Source organism: Canis lupus, chromosome 32 (genome assembly GCF_003254725.2).
Source record: "Canis lupus dingo isolate Sandy chromosome 32, ASM325472v2, whole genome shotgun sequence".
NCBI classification, from domain to species: domain Eukaryota; kingdom Metazoa; phylum Chordata; class Mammalia; order Carnivora; family Canidae; genus Canis; species Canis lupus.
Genome location: NC_064274.1, coordinates 34,927,928 through 34,954,420, shown reverse-complemented (window position 1 = coordinate 34,954,420; position 26,493 = coordinate 34,927,928). Strand labels below are relative to the sequence as shown.

The 26,493-nt window shown below is 33.9% G+C and overlaps 1 long non-coding RNA gene across 4 annotated transcripts in view; it reads right to left on the bottom strand.

Moving 5' to 3' along the window:
* Positions 1-26,493, bottom strand: part of LOC125754199 (uncharacterized) — a 44,107-nt gene that overhangs the window by 5,151 nt on the left and 12,463 nt on the right. The window contains exon 3 of one of the 4 annotated variants that reach the window (XR_007407799.1): positions 14,229-14,389. The exons of 1 other annotated variant lie outside the window; for it this stretch is intronic. This is a non-coding gene — a long non-coding RNA (uncharacterized LOC125754199). Of the gene's footprint in view, positions 1-14,228; positions 14,390-17,773; positions 17,950-24,886; positions 25,035-26,493 lie in introns of those variants that run through there. 2 more of the 4 variants (XR_007407796.1, XR_007407798.1) reach the window with 2 other exon arrangements.

The window sequence follows — 26,493 nt, the reverse complement described above, 5'->3', positions numbered from 1 at the left end:
CATTCAATATCATGTATTCACCTATGTTGTTAAGTGTTGAAGCATTTTTTTAATCTTAGTTGTGTTTTAATATTGCTTTGATTAAATCTATCGAATTTTATTCATCCATTTGCAGAAGATGGATAATTGAATTTTTACTGATATTTCTTTGTAGGTTTCTTTATAACGCTGCTCTGGCTAATCTTGTAGCTGTCCCTAAGTGACTATATACACAAATGTGTTATTCTACTTAGGAGAAGAAACACTGCGTCATAAGTCTTTTATATTTTCAACTGAGGTAGACTAGGTCAAAAAGTTTTCAAAAATAATTGAATAAATCACACATTATTTCCTTTATCTGTGTAAAAGAGTATTGCCACATTTTAGGCAACACTTAATAATTTGTTTGAATTCCTTAAATATTCTGGAAACCAGCCAGTTACAAACATTCAAATAGATTCTTTCACTTGATGTTTGCTTTTTCACTTTGGTGTTTTACAATTAACAAAATTTTGGAATTTTTATGTTACTGAATTTAGGCTTTTTATGGCATATAAATATTTCCTTGCTTATACAGGGGTCAGGAGAATATTCTCTTAATTTCTTGAAGCTCTGCTTTACATTTCACATTTAAATCTACAATCCAGGGGATCCCTGGGTGGCTCAGTGGTTTAGTGCCTGCTTTCGGCCCAGGGCATGATCCTGGAGTCCCGGGGTTGAGTCCCACGTCGGGCTCCCTGCTTGGAGCCTGCTTCTCCGTTTGCCTGGGTCTGGGCCTCTCTCTTCCTCTCTCTCTCTATGTCTCTCATAAATAAGTAAAAAAACCCTTTAAAATAATTAACTAATTAATTAATCTACATACAATCCACCTAATTAATATTTTTGTATAGGATGAAGTATTAGATTAAGATTTATTTATTTCTCCATTTGACAATTTAATTGGCCCACCACCACATTGAAAAATCATATTTTCCCCACTAGTCTGTACTGACACCTTTATTGTAAATTGTCTATGTATACATTAAATCCATTTGCATACTCTGCCATTATTAAACTGTAATTTGACTTTTTTTAAATTTAATTTTTTGTATTCTCTACACCCAATGTGGGCTCAAACCTATAACCTCGGGATCAAGAGCCACATGTTCCACTGACTGAACCAGCCAGGTGCCCCTAGTATTGTAATTTGTATAATATCTTGATAATTGATATCTTATAGGATATTCAATCTGATAAAGGATTATAAAAATAATAACAAGGAGCATACTTAATAGTGAAATCTTTAAACCTTCCTTCTAAGATTAGAAATGAGACAAGGAAAACCAGTATCACACTCCATTTTTACTTCAAGAGAGCCTTACTATCTGTGGCTCTTGAATCACTTTGTAAGTACTATACCAAGCTGGTGCATATATACACACATGCATACACACATACATAGATATTACTATTTTAATAACTTTGGGCAGAGCAAAGTTGTCATTTCTAAGTTATGCACACATTCTGTGGTAGAATACATATATTAAAAATATCTTTAATTTTTTAAGAAACCTCTATATTGTTTCCCACAGTGCCTGTGCCAATATACATTCCCACCAATAGTGCGCAAGAATACATTTTTCTCCATATCCTTGCCAACACTTGTTCAAAATATTTTTAAATGCTTAAAATTTATTTAAAGAAAACAAAAATACATTGTAGAAACACTGATTTCAAGGTGAATGGATTTGAAAAACATTGAGCTGCCTTATGTATTTCTGCCTAAACTTTGTTTCTTTTTTTTTTTTAATTGCATTTATTTATTTATTCATGAGAGAGACAGAGAGAGAGAGAGAGAGAGAGAGAGAGAGAGGCAGAGACACAGGCAGAGGGTGAAGCAGGCTCCATGCAGGGAGCCCGACGTGGGACTGGATCCTGGGTCTCCAGGATCACGCCCTGGGCCGAAGGTGGTGCTACACCACTGAGCCACCTGAGCTGCCCCCAATCTTTGTTTCTATAAACTGAAATCACTTACATACAAAATATGACAGCAAACAAATACATTTTTTTTTTTTTTTTAAGAAAACTATCACTATTTGCTTCAAGAAACTGCCTCTGGCCTTACTTACCCTAAGATATCCTATTCAGATGTCTCTCACTGGAGCTCAGGTTTATCTCTTTGTTTCATTGAATTTCCACATTCAGAATCTTTGAAATTATTTTTGATAGGCTCTGAACCCTTGAATTTGCTGGGCACTCTATAGTTTACTTTATGGTTCAATGGACTAGCATTACTTCCTATATTTACTTCCAGCACATTAATCAGAAGCTTTTGTACTAGGAGACTAACAACTGAAACAACTGCAATATTCTCAACTCTCAGCAAAGTATGGGAATTCAAATTTTATAAAAATAATTTAAATACAGATTTAATGACATAATATATTTTTAAAAATTAGGTAATAAAAATCCTTTGCAAGGGTATGCTCCATGGTTCAATTTGTAATCTAAAAGAATTAATATATAAAAAATTATATAAAATAAAAGAATTAATACAGAGAATATGTATATCTTCACTTGACTCATCAAATGCCCATGCCTTTAACTATTGGTATATATTCTAAATAATTACTGTGTCTTATGGTTATGATTTTTTTTCATTTGGTATATATTTAACTTTTAAATCTATTTTGTGGTTAGATTATGTGGGATATAATCATGTTTCATAATTCCCAGAAGCAAAGAGCCAAGACAATTGATGGAGTCAGATGCATTGACTCATAGCATAGAAAAATGCAAGAGAAAGTAAGATCAAATGAAGATTCACAAGTAACTTCTGAATTGAAAGAAGGAGAAAAATACAAAGAAAACTAAAATAATAAAAATCATAGTATCTAATTAGGCACAATTTATAGACCATAATTAAAAGAAAGAAATATTAATAAAATGTGTAGGATATAGGCATTTTAGCAAAGAGTACCCTTTGTGTATGTATATTACAGAATAAAAAAATAATTTCATAGATCATAAGTTATTGCTTATTCTTTTTTAAATATACAACTGCCTAGTGAAGCTTTGGTTACTGCATGGTAAAAATAATGTCCTTCAAATGAGGGTCAAAAATCAATGAAATTAATGTCTCCTATTTCAAAATAGAAATAGAACTCATTAAAAAACAATTAGTGGCTTCTTTACCCAATCACACTTAATGCATACATGTGAAACTTATTTATATGTATATGTATATCAGGCACTGAATACAGATTTATGCATCACACAATACATATAAATACATACATGTATATTAATATATAACCCAATAGTGGCTTTGATTTGAGGAAGTTGAAGCAAATAAATGTTTTGATGGAGGTAGGTTTGTATTCAGAGTAGTGGTTGCAAGCTAAAATAATAGTTAAAATGTGCTACAATGTGATCACTTCAGTGGGAAATAGTTTACGGCATGCAGAGTGGGGTTTCTAATTATAAAAGGAAGAAATCAATGGATCACATAACTTAAGTCAGAGAAAGTCTGGAGAGCCAGGAACCCTCTGGGGCAGAATTTACTCTGATAAAATGGAAGACTATACTGAGTATATTTATCAACAGAACAATGGACTTATCTTATTGATCTACAACATTCTTGCTAAAGCATAAGCTAAACATATTACTAGATAGTCTAGAGTTTTTAATCCTTTAGTCAAATAATAAGGTTGAATCCTCTGCCCTGATGTAGGTCTTCACACCAGTGGCAGTGATACTAGGAATCATTTGTCTTTCTTATATGCTTTTTCTTTGCTCAAGGACAAGATCTTAGTCAAAGGCAAGGCTAGAAACTATTTTGATTCCTGCATACATGCTCTTTATTTTCACTTATTTTTCAAACTTAGAAGTCCTCTGAAGAGCTTAGACATTTTGGAAAGCAAAAACTAGAAAGACTTGCTCTGTTTACTTTTTGATCTGCTCTACACTTATTCTTAGGAAATTAAATATAGAGACAGCTGACTTCCCAAATAAAAGAAATTGGTATTATTACGGAAAAAAAAAATCCCTAAATAGTATTCATTCTGTCATAGTCATGTCTCCTCCTTCCTCAGATGACATAAATTATATTGCTTTCACATCTCAGTCAGTGCCTACTCCTTGCAAGGTTGGGGGAGTTTCAATAGCCAAATGTTATTGCCCAGTGGGTTCTGATGTTAGGGATTACAACTAATTTAGGTTTTTTTTTTTTTTTTAAGATTTTATTTATTTATTCATAAGAGACACACACAGAGAGAGAGAGTGAGGCAGAGACACAGGCAGAGTTCTCCCTCTCTCCCTCTCCCTCTCTCTTCCTGCAGTCTCCATGCAGGAAACCCGATGTGGGACTCCATCCCCGGTCTCCAGGAGCAGGCCCTGGGCTGAAGGTGGCACTAAACTGCTGAGCCACCCGGGCTGCCCTAATTTAGGTTTCTTTTTTTTTTTTTTTTTTTAATTTTTATTTATTTATGATAGTCACAGAGAGACAGAGAGAGAGAGGCAGAGACATAGGCAGAGGGAGAAGCAGGCTCCATGCACCGGGAGCCTGATGTGGGATTCGATCCCGGGTCTCCAGGATCGCGCCCTGGGCCAAAGGCAGGCGCCAAACCGCTGCGCCACCCAGGGATCCCCTAATTTAGGTTTCTATGCACAATTGGGACATGCTTTTTTCATAGGTATAACCTATATTTGATTCAATAATTTTCTTCACTACCAGGAACATCTAATCAGAGTTTAATTCAAAGGCTTAGCAGTAGATTCTATGATTCTTCATTATCTTACTGTAGTTTAGCATGATGGGCTCAAAATTTTATTCTTATAAGTCTTCTTCAAATATATGTGAGTGGTGGGGTCACAGGGCAGGTGATTCATTGTAATTGTCTCACTGAATTTACTATGCCTGATTTGTTTGGCTGTTTAGACTCTGAAAATTAGAAGCATGGTTTGTACCACTTTCATTGCCATCTTGACATTTGGAATCTCGTTGACTCCAATTGGATTATTTAGTTATTGTATGTCGTGTCCCTGCCAGGAATAATAAAGGTCACTTACCAAAAATCCAATTAAAATTTAAACTCTATGTTAATAATCTGTTACAAAGAAATCCCAACATTTTTAGAAGTTTCTTTTCTCAAATCAGGTGGCACAGTATCCAGATAATTAACAAGCAGGAAATACAATTTCAATTAATGAGACGGTCTTTCTCTTTGTCTCCTTGGCCTCTCCCCCATGACATTTCACCTAATTGTGCCCCCTTTGTGAACCAAAAGAGAAAATGAATTAAGACTAAAAAAAAAAGAGGAGATGATTTTTTGTTCTCTCAAAAGAATATGAACAATTCCTTTCAGAATGTGAATGTGTGCTTTGCCAGTTCTGTCTCCTCCTGTGAAGGCTACAACTAGAGAAAGAATCAGATCTACTAATGAGTATTTATAAAAGACCAATCTAATTTCAATGCCTAAATGAAACAGTGAAAGAATAGAACAGTAATTTTATGAGAAACTTTCTGAGAAATGTGTGGCTTCTGCAGCAATTGCTTTAGTAAAAGTCACTCTCAAATACATCTTTGAAGGAAGATATGAAATCCAGCAGTGTTACCTGAAGGAAGATAGCAAATACAATGTTATACTTCACTCACACAAATGAAGTTGTAAAAAAAAAAAAAAAGTGTTTCCTGTTAATTTTAAAAGAATAAAGGGCCTTATTTTATTTCTTGATTAAGAGTATAATGCATTTACACATTATCGAACAGTGTTTTCCCAGTTATTTCATCGTATCTAAAGTTACAATAACAGTTTTGTCCTACTCTCGAAGACTAGAAATCATTTCTGCAGAACTGCTAGTTTTAGATCATGTATGTTTCAGGAGTATTATTTCAAACACTACCAGCTAAGGATGAAAATCCTTATTCATAGTGGAGACAATCATAAAGAAAAAAAAGGGTTAGAGGTTTTCAGTGAGGCTGTTTGCATTTTAGCATAAGTCTAGAAGCACAGATGGTAAGACTTGGAAAGCTTTAGCAGTACTACAATGGTCATATTGCTTTGAAAGGCAGTGCTCATTTGATTCTCAGCAAGAGAATGTCCAAAGTGTGTCATTATTAAACCATCATTTTCCAAAACCATCACAGTGAATAGGCAGAGCTTTTAAGTGTTGCTACTTCATCTACAATCTCTAAGAAGATTTCCCAGCTCCCTTCAGTAATCTGTTGTGGAGTCTCAAAAGCTCCACATTTTTGTCCATGTTTCACTTTAATCATTGATGCAATAATTAGAAGCTATTGCTGAACTTAGTAACCTTCCTTTTATCATTCAGAAAAGAACAAAAATACAATTAATAGGGTTCTGTTTACAAATATAAATCTATTTTATCTTTAATCTATAATTTGAATACCTCAATACATATTTTAGATGATTTACAATACACACACAGTGGAACTCTGACAATAAATAAAGTAATCAGACACAAGTAATGAATGAGAGTGTAAGAGAGCTTGTTTATGCTGAAAAATCAGGCTACATATAACCACTGAATTTTAATAAAATCCTAGATTTTCTCCTTATGTCAACAAATTCAAAGTGGAGATACAGTGAAAAATTAGCTGTGATAGTCTAGAAGTCCAAGTTCCTTTTTTAAGGAGAAATAAAATGTTCAACACCAAACACTAAAAGTGATTTATGTTGTGGTGTTTCGTATAAGTGATATTGAACAAAATTTAAATAATGTCCTCAATAATAGTTTTATAACATCTTTAAGAAGATTCTTCTAATGAGCATTTCTTTTTTTTTTAAGATTATTTATTTGTTTATTAGAGACACAGAGAGAAAGAGAGAGAGAGGCAGAGACAGAGAGAGAGAGAGAGAGAGGTACAGGCAGAGGGAGAAGCAAGCTCCAAGCAGGGAACCCAATGTGAGACTGGATCCTGGGTCTCCAGGATCACGCCCTGGGCTGAAGGTGGCACTAAACCGCTAAGCCACCGGGGCTGCCCTAATGAGCATTTCTAATATCTATCATTGGTAGAAGTAGAGTTTGTAATATCAAAATGTAAACCTTGATATTTCACCAATGAATGAAACTACATCTTGAATCATAAATACTCACAAGTTCTACAAGGAGGAGTTAGTCAACAAATGCAGTCCAGGACAAAAAAAAAAAGAATTGAAATGGAAATGAAATTTACCAGAATAAAAGAATAGACTCAAATTCAGATTGATTACTGTTTTTCTCAAACCAGTTATGATGAAGCCACACTGCTCTCAGTACAATAAACATGTAGCCTCTCTACCTAAAAGCTATCGTATGGCAAAGGAAGAATAAAAAAGTGGAGCAAATTGCAGTTACAGGAACAAGTTGTAATAATAATTAATTCTTTAGCATTTTAATGTTTGCAAATTGACATAATTTTAATAATTATTATAGTTTGTCTTCATCAAAATGTATTTCAAAAGAGCTTAAAATGAATTCTTAATCCTACTTTACCATTGACAAATCTGAATAGTGACAAAATATTTTGCAGTGAAAAATAAAATGCCAAACATATAAATATTTCCCAAAGGTGAGAAAATCTGCAATGCCATAAGGAAATACAATGACTAATTTCCCATCTTTTTGTAAATGTCTTATATATTAGCTATTAAAAACTAAGATAAGGGTTACCTAGGTGCCTTAGTCCATTAAGCATCTGCCTTCAGCTCAGGTCATGATCTCAGGGTCTTGGGATCAAACCCCACATTGGGCTCTCTCCTCAGCAGGGAGTCTGCTTCTCCCTTGCCCTCTGCTCTCCATCCCTGCTCATGTTCTCCCTTGCAATCTCTCTCTCAAATAAATAAATAAAATCTTTTAAAAAAATAACTCAGAATGAAGTAACTTTTTTTTTTTTTTTCGAAAGAGAGAGAGAGGAAGGGATGAGGAGAGAGAGAGGGAAAGAGAATCTTAAGCAGGTTCCATGCCTAGCACAGACTATGACATGAAGCTCCATCCCACAATGCTAAGATCATAACCTGAGCCAAGGGATCCCTGGGTGGCGCAACGGTTTGGCGCCTGCCTTTGGCCCAGGGCGCGATCCTGGAGACCCGGGATCGAATCCCACATCAGGCTCCCGGTGCATGGAGCCTGCTTCTCCCTCTGCCTATGTCTCTGCCTCTCTCTCTCTCTCTATCTCTCTGTGACTATCATAAATAAATAAATAAATTAAAAAAAAAGAAGTAACCTGAGCCAAAATCAAGAGTCAGACACTTAACCAACTGAGCTACCCAGGCGCCTCCTAAGTAACATTTTTCTGTACAGTAGATATTAACATATTCTTGCCAGTAGAGTCATATTACAAAGTGTCATTTTAAAATATATTGATATCAAAATTATACAAATAATATAATATTTGTTCTCTTATTTTGAAACTTACATCTGGGACTGGGAAAGGAAGGAGGTGGAAGAATGACAGAGACTGACACTTACTGAACATGTTAAGTTGGCACAGGTTTTATAGTTACAAAAAATTATTCTCATTACAAAAAAAGGGAGGCCCAAGGAAATTAAATAACTGTATCAAAATCACATTTACGGGGCAGCCCCGGTGGCTCAGCAGTTTAGCGACACCTTCAGCCCAGGTGTGATCCTGGAGACGGGGAATCGAGTCCCACCTCGGGCTCCCTGCATGGGGCCTGCTTCTCCCTCTGCCTGTGTCTCTGCCTCTCTCTCTCTCTCTGGGTCTCTCATAAATGAATAAATAAAATCTTTAAAAAAAAATCACATTTATGAAAGCATTCCAAATCAAGTGTCTCCCGTCTCAAGACCTATGTGCTTTCAACAAGAATGCAAATGACAATTGTTTTAGAAAATGTTTGAAGCAGCAATGTCAGGTCTTTCTTAGTTTGTCCATAATACCCCCATTGCTTCTCTAATATTAGACATCCACAAATATGGCCCAGTATGAACATGGTACCATAATTTTCATAAGCACTCAGTATCAATTCATGATGATAGATCTACAATTTGAAACTATTCTTTGCCTACAAATTGTATAAATATTTGGAAAATTAAAATTGAGAATCAGTGGCCACCAAAGATCCTGGAAATAGAGAGTTGAAGGAATTTAGAGAAGGGAAATCTCCCTACCTAACAAAAAGAATCGGTCTGACAGTGATGGGGGGAGAAGGTGTGTGGGACTGGAATATGAGTTCTTTGTCCAGATAGAAGTGTAAGATATTCCAGATTGTAGGGAACTAGATGTTAACACTAAAGGATCTATTACTGAAAACTATTATAGCACTGCACAGATGTTTGTACATGTCACAAATGTATATACCATGTTAATACAAGTGAGTACAATTATAGGAAAATAATTAATTTTAAAAATGCACTAATTGTTTATATTTTCTTATTAATGAGGTTAATCATTTCCCTCCCCAGTTTTTGGAAGCGTAACCTAATTTGAAAGATAAATAAGAATATTTCAGGGAAAATTTCTATCTAATTTTCCATGTCCCCATTACTTATTGCAAGAAAGTACAGAAAGTTGGTAATAACCTTACATCTATGTTTCCCCTTTATTTTTCTCTTTTTATTAATCATTGAAGCACCTCTATTTTGTCTCTTTCAAAATCTCCAAGTCCTAATGCATGATTTTCTACATTAACTATTGTCATATTTTCTCATGCAATAAATATGTCTAATGCTTGGTTGTTAGAATTAATTTTATGAAAAGATTTCATTCAGGTATATACTAAAATACTTTATAGATATGGTATAGATACTTTTTAGATATAGTCTAAGTCTACACATTTTTGGAGGAACTTGATTTCACTATTGTTTCAGACTCTGAAGCCCTGTTTTTGGCAATTTTTCAATATAATATGATGCTTAAGTTTTTTTTTTTTTTTTTTTTCCTTTTCTGATGTTGCACTGACTTCTTTGGAAGATCATGCAATGTAATACAAATGCATAAAAAAGCTCATACTCCATTTACTGTCCTATTTCCCCTGTCATCCCCATGTAGTGCCATCATAACTGCAGGGAGTGAAAAACCCTATTTCCACATCAAAACCATTTCTATTTCCCTGATACAAGCCATAAATTCCACCTGCCTTGAGGTGTCCGTTATGAGCCGTTGTCTTCTGGCACAACATCACAACATTAGGTACACACACACACATACAGTCTATATTTGGAGACACTAAGATGTGATGTATCACAGACTTGAAGTGGTTCTCTGTCAGCGGACACACACCACTTCTTTATCACCTCCTGGGGCTTTGGGGTAGAACAAGACTGCAGAGAAAGGCAATACTCCTACAGGGGTGAGAATTGCAATTTTCCCCACCCCCTGTGTAAATCTGTGGATTGGAGAATTAGGCTTATAATGTGCAAAATTAAAAGAACAGTAGGAAGGAAAAGGCATATTTTAAAGAGGATTTTAAACTGAATGTGGACTTTTTCTAAGACATATATAAGAAAAAACTAAAGTTTAATATTATTAAAAGGAACAACAAAATGCCTCTAACGTTGTTCAGGTTGTAGGAAAGAACAAAGAAGACACTCATTTTTTAATGTACTGTATTTTTGAATAAATTTGGTTCCACGTGAAACTGACATTAATGACTAGCAGTTATTACATTTAAGAATCAGAGAAAAAAGGGATTAGAATTGTGATTTTTAATTTTAATTGAATAGAGTGGCACAGAGAAAGAACCATTCTTACTTAACTCGTAATTTTCCAAGCTATAGGTTTCAGCACTTTTAGAAGAAATCAGGTGAAGAAAATGATAATAAACATCCAAACAGCTTTTAGAATCAAAGAACTCTGCGTGTGTGTATTAACATTTTAAGGTGCCAAGAGTGAAAAGGAGTAATGACCTTTCCTCATTCAGTTCCAATGAATAGAATAATTAGCCATCAGTCTTATTATTAGGATGTAAATCTGGACAAATTACTTCTTCTAATACTGCCTTTTTTTCAGAATTTCCTTCTATTCTACTTTTAAAACTAAATTCCTTCTAAAATTGCATTTTTTGTTTTCCTTTATATTAAGTGTACATATATTTTCTTGTGTAGAGTATAAGTATACTTATACATGTGAGTATTTTATACATTGTTTTTTTTTTAAATAAATTTTATTTATTTATTTGACAGAGAGAGAGAGAAAGAGAGCACAAGCAGGAACAGCAGAAGAGGGAAAAGCAGACTCCCTCACCAAGTAAGAAGCCTGATGTAGGGATGGATCCTCTGACCCTGGGATCATGACCTCCTTAAATGACTGAGCCACCCAGGTCCCCCCATTGTTTTTACATATATATAAAATATACATCTATATATGTATATAGGAAATGAGGTTATGATTTTCTCCTTTAATTTAAATTTCTATTCAGATAATTAGCTATTTAGAAATTTGGTTCATGCTTTGGGAAACATTACCCAGAAAAAAAATCTTAGATCTGAGTTCACTTGTATTCATTTGAAAATGACAGACTTTGGGTTGGGCTTTTCATTTTTTGGTATTTGGTAATCTTAAGCTATTACTACATAATAGCAATTGCCATAAAGATGTGTAGATAATTTGTGTGTTTTTTGCATTTAGGATTTTTGACAAACATAATGAAATTAGTTACATTATTTTATATTCACAAATATATTCTTCCAAAACATAAGATATAAGAGTATATAAACTGAAAAATGGCCATGCACATGCAGTTGATATAGTTTAAGTGGGGTTCAGAGTTGATGACCAAGAAATAATTTTTGAGATGTCTTTGGAGCAAAAGTGGTTTTATTAAAGCATGGGACAGGATGTATGGCCAGAAAGAGCTGCACTAGAGGTAGTGAGGAATGACTGATTATATAAGATTTTCTATCTTATGGAGCAGAAGGTAATGTTAGGCTCCAGGAAATTGAGTCTACAGGTTTTTGGAGATGGCTTTTTTCTTGTAAATCATTAAGACAGTTGCAAACTGATGGAGACTCCTGTCCTACATGATTGTGATCTCTATCAGTGAACCATTTGTTTTTCCCTTTCTTTTGCTCTAGGGCATCCAAAAATGCCTGGGGAATGTCACATATATCCCACCTGGGAGAGGGGCTGTTATGGGTTTACTTTGTGCTTGCCTTCTGCTCTCTCATCACACAAATTACATATTTTTACCCTCACTTAATATTACTCTAGCTTATTACCTGTATAATTGTTAAAAATGTGAATACTTTCAATAATTTTACATACTTTTCACATAGAAAATTATTAAAGTCTGATCCATTTCATGTGTTTTACTTTATTTATTTATTTTTTTAAGATTTATCTATTTATTTGAGAAGGAGTGTGTGCATTGATAGGGGGTGGGCAATAGGAGAGGGAGAGAGAAACTCCTCAAGCAAACTCCTCCCTGAGTGAAAAGCCCAACACAAGGTTCTATCCCAGGCCTCTGAGGTCATGACCTGAGCCAAAATCATTCAACTGACTGAGTCACCCAGGCACCCCATTTAATGCACTTTAGATATCTGAATGATCAATTAAGACAATAAGAATCAATTAAAACCATTTCATACCTTCACAGGGATGAATAGTAGATGAATTTTGTTCACTAACAAAATTTTCCTTTCTCATTTCCTATAGATACATTTGGAAAAGACAAACTCAGAATAAGCAGAAAAACACTTCACTACTCAACTAATAATATGTCTGAGAGTCAAAAGATTTGTTGAAACTACTTTTAGTGGATAAAATACAGGAACTTGGAAGAAATTTGCTGTTGGTAACTCTATTGAAAGCAAGTTGCTTAAAAGTAATTATCAGCTTTAATTCCACCATTTCCTTTGGCAGCCAAGCTAACAGCCATCTATCTTATGTAGAGTCATAGCAGCAGGTATGAGGAAGAAATTTGCAGGCCCAATTCATAGTCTTTAGAAAAAAAAAAAAACCCATATTATTATAATGAGAAATTAGAATAGCTTGTCACCTGCTGTGGGCCAGAGTACAGCCTCAGGGTTTTCCTATATTAATTCAACCTCTGGTGAGCAGCTATCCATACTGACTTTTGTAGAACAACTGGGGATTCCTTCTCTTGCTGTCTATGTATTTCAAAGGCATGCCAGAGAACTGTTGTCTGAGGGAAGAAATCTGGGACTAATTAGGCAAAAATTTCAGAATAATAATTGGTTATATTAGCAGATATACTTCCACCCAAAGTCTTTATTTTCTTAATTTTGTTAGAGTATATGGCAGATGAAATAATTAAAATGTAAAAACAAATGAGCAAAAAACCCCTGCATGTTTGAGGAAGTCTAGTGTATTATCTCATTACAGTTGTATACTGCTAGATTGAACTCTTCCAAACTTGAGTTCCAAAGAATTTAATCTAATCTAACATTAATCTAGCTATTAAAATTGATGCAGTATTAATGATGATTTTATACCCAATGTCCACACCTTCAGGTAAAATTTGAGACGTGTTGACAGAGAATCAATTTCTAACATATAAACAGTGCTGGCTATACAGGTGGAATTTCTTGGGTCCTGTAATTAACCTACCTAAGATCATTCAATTTTTTTTTTCTGTGATGTATCTTTATTTGTCATTTCTGTCTTTGAAATCTTTTTGGAATAATATTAGAAATAAATGTATAAAGCTTTATTAATCATTACATATGTGTATTTAATTGACATGTTAACCATAGCTCACACGTATGTTATGAACTGGGAAATTGTACAGTATGATGTAAATAACAAAGTTTCTGTGAAAATATTTGTGAAATATTTTGCATACAAATTGAATATTGAGAATTATTATTTTGTCATTTACTTTTCCTTACTAACTTAATATTTTTCCAGACTTGAATTGAGAGAATACTGGGATCATCAATTTTTTAAATGATTTCTTTCTTTATATTTACTATTTGAGTCTTTCCAGATTTTCCAGTGAGAATGGCATCTTCTGCTTCTTGCATTCTCTGACTATAATTTTCTTGAACTCTATAGCGTGACTTGTCTTATATTACAGTAGCCTCTCCACCTTTTATCTGTGGAAGAGATGTTCTAAGATCCCCTAGTGGATAACTAAAACTGCAGAAAGTACCAAGACCTATATATATTATGGTCCTTTTTTTCCCTATATATACATACCTATGATAAAGTATGATTCACAAAATAGGACAGTAAAAGATTAACAGCAAGAACATAACAAAACAAAAGAACAATTATAACAATGAACTGTAATAAAAGTTATTTGAATGTGATCCCTTTTTTGCACCTTATTTTACTATATACTCACCTTTCTTGTGATGGTGTGAGATTATAAAATGCCTGTGATGAAATGAAGTGAGATAAATGACATAGGTGTTGTGATGTTATGTTAGGCTACAATTATTGATCTTCTGACAACACATCAGAGAGAAGATCATCTGCTTCTGGACCCTAGTTGACTGAGGGTAACTGAAATTGTAGAAAGCAAAACTTCAAATAAGAGGATGCCTACTATACTGGATTATAAATTAAGGCAAATACAGTACACCTTTTATCCAAATCATTATTTATTAAGATCCAATGCTCCCTTTTCTCCTTTCAGTCATATTTAGTATTTTGGCATGTCTTTTTAAATTTTTCCTCCTTTGGTTTCCATGCCAAAGTAATCTCTTGATTCTTTGTTACATCTTTGAAGACTGCTCCTTATCAGCATCCTTCAAAAATTTCTTTGGGGAATATTATTTATATTTTTCAAACTCATCCTAACATTCTGATCTATGCTGTTTTGTTGTTCCACTCAATCTCTATGTATGAACAATTTTTTTTCTTGCTGTTTCAACTGTAGACTCTAATTATTCTCAAATAAACAAGAGTCTTTGTATAGAAAATCCACAATGTCTACAAATTCTATCCAGACTTCTCATTTACATTACAATCCCACACTACCACAAGAAGTTTAGAAGGAAAATATCTAAAAATTGAACATATTTATAAGTAATATTTTCCTCTCTTTACATTGGAATTGCTTAGGGAAAAAAAAGTCAATTCTTCCCTAATAAGCTATTTCTTATATAGGGAATATCATTCCCTTTCTTCATATTTGTTATCTTCAAATTATTTTAAACTCTTTTATCTCTTTTCAATATGAATATTAAGACTCCAAATATCTTTAGTTATTTTCCTGACTGTCCCCTTTATTATTACCATCACAAAAGTAAAATTTGAGAAATAATTATTTAGAAATTAGGAATAATAACAGTGCCAAATAACCGACTAAATTTAAAATTGAAGCAATATAAAGTATAAACTAGAAAGTATGTTAGGGTCTTGGGAAATGATTGGTAAAAAGTATTAAAATTTTAAATAAAGCTAATTGGTATTCCCTGGACAAAAATATTTTATAGAATTTAGAGTGGTCTTTACCTCATTCCAGCTCTATTTGGATTTTTTTTTTTCAGAGAGAGAAAGAGCACTAATAGGAATGAGGAGGGCCTGAGGGAGGGAGAGAATAGAATCTTAATCAGGTTCCATACCCAGTACAGAGCTCCACCTGTGTCCTAATCTCACAACCCTGAGATCATGACTTGACCAGAAATCAAGACTCAGACATTTAATCTACTGAGCCACCTAAGTACCACAGTAATTCATCTCTTAAAAACATTGTGAGGATTTCAAAATTATATATAGCAACTGATTTTTACTAAAGATTTCAAATAAGTAGTATGGGTACATATTTTTATTTATTTATTTATTTATTTTTTTAATTTTTTAAAAATTTACTTATGATAGTCACACACACAGAGAGAGAGAGAGAGAGGCAGAGACACAGGCAGAGGGAGAAGCAGGCTCCATGCACCGGGAGCCCGACGTGGGATTCGATCCCGGGTCTCCAGGATCGCGCCCTGGGCCAAAGGCAGGCGCCAAACCGCTGCACCACCCAGGGATCCCAGGTACATATTTTTAAAGCTGAAAGAAATTATCTCTACATTTAGCTTAAATCCTAGATTCATTATAATCAGTTGTTCTGTTATTTCATCTCTCTGTAACACTTCTAGAAACATTTCCAAAAGTAGGAGCTATGGTCCTTGTTTTGTCTCATTGGTGGAATTAAGTCTACAACAGACATAATGTTTCATGTAAAAATGACTGAAAATGGCATGTATGTAGACAAATGTATTAAATAATTTGAGGGGCCAGAACAAAGATATATATATAATATACAGAAAAAAGTCACACAATTAAAGAAAAATAAAGGAACAAAACTAGAATCATTATTGCAAAAAATATTGTAACTTCTACACAGTTTATTAGGAAAACATTCAGACCTAGGATATCATAGTCACTATCCTCTTTTATCTGTGAATGTAAAGGAGAGTTTTAAATAATCTGAAAATATGCAACTCATATAATGTTCTGGAAAAAAAAAACACTTAAACACTTAAAATCCAGCTGACAGTGAAATGAATTAAAATATATAATTAAAACATGAATAATTGCTTGACTAAAAATATTGGTGGTGAGCAGTACTCCATAAATTTAGAATTTCCAAAATCATTGAAAAGACACATAACAGAGGCAATGCAAATGTCAGAAATCACACTTTAAAGGGTAAATAATGTTAGTAACGTTATTTTAATTTTAAACTCTTAGTATTCAAACCATGGATTTTATTATGAAAGACAAATAAGTGGTGCTGGTGACATGGGGGAAAAATTTAGGGAATTAGCATATGTTAATCTCTTTGTCATTTACCACTAATTACAATAATACATTAAATACATTAAAATACTTTAAGAGTAATATACTACCAAAATTCTACTTATATATAAAGAAAATATACAAGATTAAAACAATTGTTATGTTTGAGGTGTTGGAATTGATATTCTTCTGTTCTTTATTCCTGTATTTTGAGATATTTCTCAGATGAACGCATAGCACTTACTAGAAAAAAAAATTTGAAACTAAGTACAAATTTTAATAACCGCTAAGAAACAGTTATGTTAGAAATCTGCTAATATGGGATGCCTGAATGGCTCAGTGGTTAAGCGTCTGCCTTCAGCTCAGCATATGATCCTGTCATCCCAAGATTAAGTCCCACATCATGCTCCCTACATGAAGCCTGCTTCTCCCACTGCCTGTGTCTCTGCCTCTATATCTCTGTGTCTCTCATGAATAAATAAATAAAATCTAAAAAAAAGAAAGAAATATTACAGAAAAATGCCTTATTTATAAGTTTATACTTTTATGTTAGTGAGTTAACCTGGACAACAATTTGTCAATTATCCCATACGCTTCTTAGAAATCATCTACAATTTTGAAATAATGGAAAAGACAAGACAAATATTTAACATTAAAATAAAGAAAAATCTACAATGGTGAAGTCTATGAAGTCTAGCACTTGAAATCCATCTTAAAAAAGAGAGTGGCTGCTATGGGATGAAAAACCACTATAGATTTTGAGTAAGAAAGAAAATTCTGTAGAAGTAGGAATCACAACAATACAGTGTATTCAATGATGCTTTGACTAATTTGAGAATGAGAGCAAAGATAGGTGTAAGGAAATTAAAAAAAATGTTCTTAAATGTCCTCAGAATATATTTCTCCTATGAAAAAATAAAATTAATTTGTAAAACCTAACAGCTTGCTATGAAAAAGAAACAGGTCACGGAAAATAAAAACAAAATCATCTAGGGAAAAAAAATCATTATATGTATTTGAGAAAATAAAGCCTAGGGAATCTACCAACATCTCTCTAATAGAATTTTCTGAAAAAAGAAAAGACTGAAAAGGGAATGAAGGAAATAATAAAAATTAATAATAGAATACATTTTCACAGAGCTAAAGGATTTGGACTTTATTTAAAAGATCTGCGAGGGCAGCCCCGGTGGCGCAGCGGTTTAGCGCCACCTGCAGCCCAGGGCGTGATCCTGGAGACCTGGGATCGAGTCCCACGTCGGGCTCCCTGCGTGGAGCCTGCTTCTCCCTCTGCCTGTGTCTCTGCGTCTCTCCCTCTCTCTCTAGCTGTGTCTCTATGAATAATAAAAAAAAAAAGTCTGTGAAAAGTTAGAATAAACAACACTCCTATCTATAGATACATTCTCCTGAAATTCTAGGATTCAGACATTAAAGGTAAAATCATAAAATTTTGAAGAGTGTGAAAACAGATACAAGCTAAAGGTGTACGTACAAATATACAATGTAGCACACACAGTTGGAGACCCTATGCTCTGTTGTCACTCTTTCTACTACCACAAGTTGTCCCAGTCCCAACTCCCAACTGCCAGTACCTGATTTTGCCTGAGAACTTTCTCAGCTCATTGACACCCATGCCAGGGAACTCAATTTCACATTCAGTGAATTCCATAACCAATGCCTGGCAAAAACGGGGGTACACAGCCCCCATGTCCTTCACTCCTCAGGTGGGATTACTTTGAGGCACATATACGCTGAGTTCTAGAGGATTAGACTTCAGAAACCCAAAGTGATAACTTACTAGATAACAAAGCCTATATTTTCTCCGGGCCCCTAACTCCCTACTTTTCAGGTATATTTTAGATTCAACTCAAAATCAACTATTTGAAATCAAATTCTTGCCTCAAATACTTCTTTGAGAAACCCAAACTAAGAAAAAAAAAAAAAAGAGATCTAAATGTAGTATTTTAAAACAATGTATACTTCCAACAATTTTCAAATTGCAACATAGAATTTTTATCATTTATGCCAGGCAAAAGTGCATGTCAGAAGGTGATTGGTTTTCAATTAACTTAGAACAATTGGCTTTTCTCACCATTACGGAGGGCTCCTAAATATATATATATATATATAAATATATATATGTATTTATATATATATATATATATATCACTTCTTAATCCATTCACCAGTTGATGGATATTTGGGGTTTTTCTATAATTTGGCAATTGTTGATAATGCTGCTCTAAACATCAGAGTAAACATGCCACTTAGAAACAGTATTTTTGTATACTTTGGATAAATGTAGTGCAACTTCTGGTCATTTGGTAGTTTTATTTTTAACTTTCTGAGGATCTCCATACTGTTTTGCAGAGTAGCTATACCAGTTTGCATTCCCATGAACAGTGTATGAAGGCTCCCCTTTCTCCACATCTGCCAACATCTGTTGTTTCCCGTGTTCTTAATTTTAGATATTCTTACAGATATGAGAAAGTATCCCATCATAGTTTTGATTTGTATTTCCCGGATGATGAGGGATCTTGAGCATCTTTTCATATGTCCAATAGCTATTTGGGTGTCTTCCCTGGAAAAATATCTAATCATGTCTTCTGCCCATTTCTTAACTGGATTTTGTTTTTTTTTTGGGGGGGGGGATGTCCAGTTTGATAAGATCTTTATTGATTTTAGATACTAACCACTTATCAGACATATAATTTGCAAATATCTTCCCCTAGTCTAAAGATTCTCTTTCAGTTTTATTGATTGTTTTCTTTGCTGTACAGAATATTTTTATCTTTTTTTTTTTAGAATATTTTTATCTTGATGAAGTACCAATAGTTCATTTTTATTTTTGTTTCCCTTGCTTCTAGAGATGTGTCTAGAAAGAAGTTCCTATGCCTGATGTCAAAGAGGTTGCTAACTGTGTTCTCCTCTAGGATTTTGATGGTTTCCTGTCTCACATTTGGTGTTTCATCCATTTTGAATTTTGTTTGTGTGTATGGTGTTAGAAAGTACACCAGTTTTATTCTTTTACATGTTGCTCTCCAGTTTTCCCAACACCATTTTTTCCATTGGATATTCTTTCCTGCTTTGTTGAAGATTAGTTGAGCATATAGTTAGTTGTGGGTCCATTTCTTGGTTTTCTATTCTGTTCCATTGATCTGTGTGTCTATTTTTGTGTCAGTACCATACGGTCTTGATCACTACAGCTTTATAACATGAAGTCCAGAATTGTAAGACCTCCAGCTTCGTTTTTGCTTTTCAAGATTGCTTTGACTCTTTCAGGGTCTTTTGTGGTTCCATACAACTTATAGGATTGCTTGTTCGAGCTCTATGAAAAATGCTGGTGGTATTTTGATAGGGGTTGCATTAAATATGTAGTTTACTTTGAATAGTATAGACAATTTATCAATATACATTATTCCACTCTATAAGCATGGAAGGTTTTCCATTTCTTTTTGTCATCTTCAATTTTTTTTTCATAAATGTTCTAGAGTTTTCAGAATACAGATCTTTTACCTTTTTGGTTAGGTTCATTCCTAAGTATCTCATAATTTCTAGTGCAATTGTTAATGGGATTGATTCCTTCATATCTCTTTCTGCTGCTTCGTTATTGGTGTAAAGAAATTCAACAGATTTCTGTACATTGATTTTGTATCCTGGGACTTTACTGAATTCATGTATCAGTTCTAGCAATTTTTTTGGTTCAGTCTTTCACGTTTTCTACATAGAATATTATGTCATTGGTGAAAAGGGAAAGTTCAACTTTTTCCTTGCCAACTTGTATGCCCTTTACTTCCTTTTGTTGTCTGATTGCTGAGGGTAGGACTTCCAGTTCTATGTTAAATAACAATGGTGAGAGTGGACATCCCAGTTTTGTTCCTGACTGTACAGGAAAGGCTCTAAGTTTTCCTCATGGAGAATGGTATCAGCCTTTTTGTGTATGCCTTTTATGATATTGAGGTATTTTCCCTCTATACCCACTTTGTTGAGGGTTTTTATCAGGAATTGATACTATACTTTGTCAAATGCTTTTTCTGCATCTATTGAGAAGATCATATGGTTCTTATCCTTTCTATATTTAATGTGGTATATCATGTAGATTGATTAACAAATATTGAACTATCAACCACCCTGACAACCCAGAAGTAAAACCCACTTGATCATGGTGAATGATTCTACTAATGTACTTTTAGATTTGATTTGCTACTATTTTGTTAATAATTTTTGCATCCATATTCTTCAGGGATATTGACTTATAATTCTCCTTTTTAGTGGGGTCTTCATCTAGTTTTTGAATCAAGATAATACTGGCCTCCTAGAATGAGTTTGGAGGTTTTCCTTACATTTTTATTTTTTAGAACAGCTTGAGAAGAATACTTATTAACACTTCTTTAAATGTCTGGTAGATTTCCCCTGGGAAGCCATCCAGCCCTGGACTTTTGTTGGTTGGGAGATATTGGATTACTGATTCAATTTCTTTCCAGGTCGTGGGTCTGTTCAAATATTCTATTTCTTCCTATTTCAAGTTTGGTAGCTTATGTTTCTAGGAATTTATCAATTTCTTTCAGATTGCCTAATTTGTTGGCATATAATTTTTCATAGTATTATCTTATAATTGTTTGTATTTCTTTAGTGTTGGTTGTGATCTCTCCTCCTTCATTTGTGATTTTATTTATTTGTGTCCCTTCTTTCTTTTTGGTAAGTCTGGCTAGTGGTTTATCAATTTTATTAATTCTTTCAAAGAATCAATTCCTGGTTTCATTGATGTGTTCTATCATTTTTTGTTTGTTTGTTTGTTTCCATATCACTTATTTCTGCTCTAATCTTTATTATTTCCCTTCTTTTAATGGCTGTAAGCTTAATTTGCTGTTCCTTTTCTAGCTTCTTTAGGTGTAAGGTTAGGCCATGTATTTGAGACTTCTATTATCTTGATGTAGTTCTGCATTGTTAAATAATTCTTGCTTATGACCCCTTTTGCTGTCTCAAAGGTTTTGGAAAGTCATGTTTTCATTTTCATTTGTTTACATGTATTTTTCTATTTCTTCTTCAATTTTCTGCTTGACCCACTCATTCTTTAGTAGGATGTTCTTTAAACTCCATGTATTTGTGGTTTTACCAAATTTTTCTTATGGTTGATTTCAAGTTTCATAGTGCTGTGGTCAGAAAATAAGCATGCTATAATCTCAATCTTTTTGTACTTGTTGAAGCCTGATTTGTGACCTAGTATGTGATCTATTTTAAAGAATGTTCCACGTGCACTTGAAAAGAATGTGTATTCTGTTTCGTTAGGCTGAAATGTTCTGACCAAATCTGTTAAGTCCATCTGGTCCAGTGTGTCATTCAAAGCAACTGTTTCCTTGTTGAATGTTTACTTAGATGATCTGTCTATTGATGTATGTGGGGTGTTAAAATCCCCTACTACTATTGTATTTTTTAAATTTGATTTTAATTTTTTAAGATTTCATCTACTTGCCAAAAAAAGAAAAAGAGAGACAGAGAGAGAGAACACAAGTGGGGCATAGGGAGAGCAGAGGAAGAGGGAGAAGCAGGCTCTGAGCTGAGATTAGAGCCCAATCTGGGCTGGATCCCAGGACACTGAGATCATGACCTAAATAGAAGGTAGCTGCTTAACCAACTGAGCCACCCAGGTGCTCCTATTACTGTATTATTGTCAATGAGTTCCTTTATGTTTTTTATTGATTGTTTTATATATTTGGGTGCTCCCAAGTTGGAAGTGTAAATATTTATAATTGTTAGATCTTTTTGTTGGATAATCCCCTTTATTACGTTATATTACCATTTCATCACTTGTTACAGTCTTTAGTTTAAAACCTAATTTGTCTGGGGGCACCTAGGTGGCTCAGTTGGTTAAGCATAGGTCTTTAGCTCAGGTCATGGTCTCAGGGTCCTAGGATTGAGTCCTGCACTGGGCTCCCTGCTCAATGGGGAATCTGCTTTTCCCTCCCTCTACTTGTTCTTTCTCTGTCTTTCAAATAAACAAATAAATAAATAAAATCTTTAAAAAAATAAAAAATCTACCTTTTCTTTTTTTAATTTATTTTTATTTATTTATGATAGACATAGAGAGAGAGAGAAGCAGAGACACAGGCAGAGGAGAGGGAAAAGCAGGCTCCATGCCGGGAACCCAATGCGGGACTCGATCCCAGGACTCCAGGATAGTGCCCTGGCCCAAAGGCAGGCACGAAACTGCTGAGCCACCCAGGGATCCCCCAAAATCTACCTTTTCTAATAAGAGTATTGCTCCTCCAACTTTGACATACATTTCAAGATAAAACGTTCTCCATCCTCTCACTTTCAATCTTCAGTAGTCTTTAGATTTAAAATGACTCTGTTCTGGCAACATATAGATGAGTCTTTTTTTTTTTTTTTTAAATCTTCTTGCACCGTATGTTTTCTGATTTGAGCATTACTATATGCTCATTTACATTCAGAGTAATTATTGACTGATATGAATGTAGTGTCATTGTATTACTTGCTTTGTCATTGTTTCTAGAGATTTTCTCTGTTTCTTTCTAGACTTTATCATTTTTGGTCTTTCTTTCCCCCTGGAAGAGCCTGGAAGAGTCCCCTTTAATAATTCTTGGAGGGCTGGTTTAGTGATCACAAACTTCTTTAGTTTTTATTTGTCTGGGAAACTCTCTCTCCTATATTCTAAATAACAACTTGCTGGATAAAGTATTATTGGTTTCATATTTTTCACATTCAGCACATTGAATATATCATGCCACTTTCTTCTGATCTGTCAAATTTCTATGGAGACATCTGCTACTAACCTTATTTGTCTTTCCTTGTAAATTAGGGAGTTCTTTTGTCTTGCTGATGTTAGGATTTTTTCTTTGTCTCTATATTTTGCAAATTTAACTGTGATATGTTTTGGTGTTGGCCTATTTTGTTGATTTTGATGGGAGGAAAATGGTAGAGTATCTGTGGTATGGAAAATGGTATCTGTGGAGCCAGATACCTAGTCCACAGAGAGGGGAGTTCATACCCACCAGTGTCTTGGAAGGCCCCTCCCCCCCAGAAGAGCCAACAGTCTCTCCTCATGTGTCCCAGGCATCCCTCAGTTTACTGCTTTCACTCTGTCTTTTTTCAGGCCATCTGCCCATTCAGCAGCACAGTGCACATTTAGGGTCTATCCCAGGCAGGCCAGCTAAGTTCAAAGACTCCAAAAACTTTCAGGAACTAGCATGGTGGGTACCCACACTGGTCACCTGGGGGAGATGCAGGGGAGGGAAATGGCACCCACCTGCACTGCCCTCAGGGCTTTATACCAGCCATACTGCAGACCTGTAAATCTCTAGTCTTTGAGCCCCACTGGTTATAGAAACTCATGAAAATCAGCCCCTCTCATTTATCCCAACCAATGGCTTTGGGGAAATGTTTTCCTTGTTCCATCTCTTATGCATTCCCCTCTCTCAATCTATCTCTCTTTCTCTATTCTCTCTGTGATCAGGGCTCCTTGCCTTCTGAAGCACATGTAATCTGTTTCTTCCCCAAACCAGGTCTCCACACCTTCTACCTCCTGTGGTCTTTCTCTCTATCTAGTGTTCTGTCAGTCTTCAGATCAATTTCTTGGGTATTCAGAATGATTTGATATTTATCTAGCTATGTTTGAGGGATGAGGCAAACCCAGAGTCCTCCTACTACTCAGCCATCTTAGCTCCTCCCCAAAAAAGTTTATCTTTTTATCCATTATTATTTTGGCTTAATCTGTTAAATGCAACCAAACCTAACTTTAACTAACATAAACCTCTTTTTAAAAAAGGTTTTTAATACTAGAAATCAACTGATTGTTAAGTATCAGTACTCCATGATCAAGTAGGGTTGATCCCAAGAATAGATGGAAAGTATCACATATGAATATCCATCAATATGTGGGCCTTTATTTATACGGTTTGTGATCTGCCCAGTTTGCCTGAGCCCATGGGGCTTCTTGAGATGCTGGACTTGCAATGCTAAAGTTAGGATAGTTCTGTGCCGAATAGTATGCTTGGTTTTGTCCATTTAGTGTGTATAATGTATGAAAGGACAAAATAGGTGATCAATTTAATATATTTAGAAACAACACTTAACAGAATAAAACACTCCTTCTTAATTAAAAATAAATGCTCAGTTTCTCTTCTGGTTGTGGCAGATTAGTTTGTTTTAGAGCTATACACTTATTGATAATAAATAGAGAAGCTAAGAAAGAAATGAACAAAATGAAACAAACAAAAAAAAACGAATTGAATGCCTTCGAGTTACCAAGTCACAAATAACTTGCAATGCAAGATGAGAGAGCAAAGGAAATTCTGAAGCAGTGAGTCATTTGGGGTTTCTTGCCTGCTGGAGGCATTAACAAAGAGTCCAGAAGCACATCCACACTTATATAGACATTTGATTTATTGCTATAGTGGCTCTGCTGAGAAATAAGGAAAGGAAGGTTTAGTAGACCACATAGTATTATTAAAAACAAACAAATAAGCAAACAAATAAAAAAATCTGGACCCCATCTTACACAATACATAAAAATCAATCCTTACTAGATTTAGGTCTAAATTTAAATTTAAAATTATGAAGCTTCTTGAAGATAACATTGTAGACCTTTAGTTAAATAGACATTCCTAAATCACAAGATTAAAAATATTAATAATAAAGGTAGAAATACAGTTTTCATTAATTGAAAGATACTATTAATAGAATAAAAATGCAAGCTGTGAGTGGGAGAAAATATTTTGAATACATAAAACTGACAAAAATGTATGTTCCCCTCAAAACAACTAAGAATGTTAATACAACTAGATAAAAAGGCATACAAATGAATGGACACATCACAGAAATATACTAATTGATGACAAATATTCAAAGAGATGTTCAAATCCATTAATCATCAATGAAATGAAAATTAAAGCCACAATAAGATGTCACTATCCATCAGAAAAATTTCTCAAATTAAAAAAAAATGTAAAAAAAAATGTGATAAGTGTTAAGAAGGACATTGAATAAGAGAAGAGTAATTTAGTAAAATCATTTTGAAGAATTCCTTTTATGTTACATCATACGCTAGGAAACAATAATTATTTTTTTTCATCTAAATGCCCATTAAACAATTAAAATGTGCATTTAAGGACATGGACAGGCATATTAACCTAAAATAGTTCATTCAAAACACTATTTTAATTATTTCCATGTTTCTTTACAATCTTGATCCATATATCTCAATTTTTAAATATTTAAAACTACGAGATAAATACATTCCCCTAACCTCATCAATGTCTTTCAAACATGTTAAAATTCAAAATACACTTATTTTAGACACAGATATACTTCCAAGTTTAGTTAAACGGGACTTGATTTTTCTGGATTTATAAATACCTGTTTGAATTGAATGTTATAAATTTGGCAATTTATAGACTGAATTAAAGTATAATTATGATAAGTAAATCACATAATTGTAACTATTTTTACTGGAATTTGTTGATAAAAATCCTCATACTTCAAAAGGAATGTGACATTTCCTCACTTACTGTTTTTTGTTAATTTAGTTGAAATTATGTTTATAATTCATTAAAATGAAACGAGATGCCAGCTTGGAAATATGCTTATGAAAAGTTTATTCTTCTTTCACTTGATCATTTATATTTAATGTCTAACTGAAATACACTTTGTGTGATTCCAATTATTTATCTTGGAAAGAACTATAGAAACACATAATTTTTAATAAAGCCCTAAAAAGTATCTTGTGATTGAATTAGTATTCACTTAAATATGCTAAAATTTATAAATCTGGATATCTCTTAAGGGAAATAAAAAGCTTATCATCACCTCATACTTATGCCATTTATTTAAGAAATCTATGTATTATTATCAATTCTTGC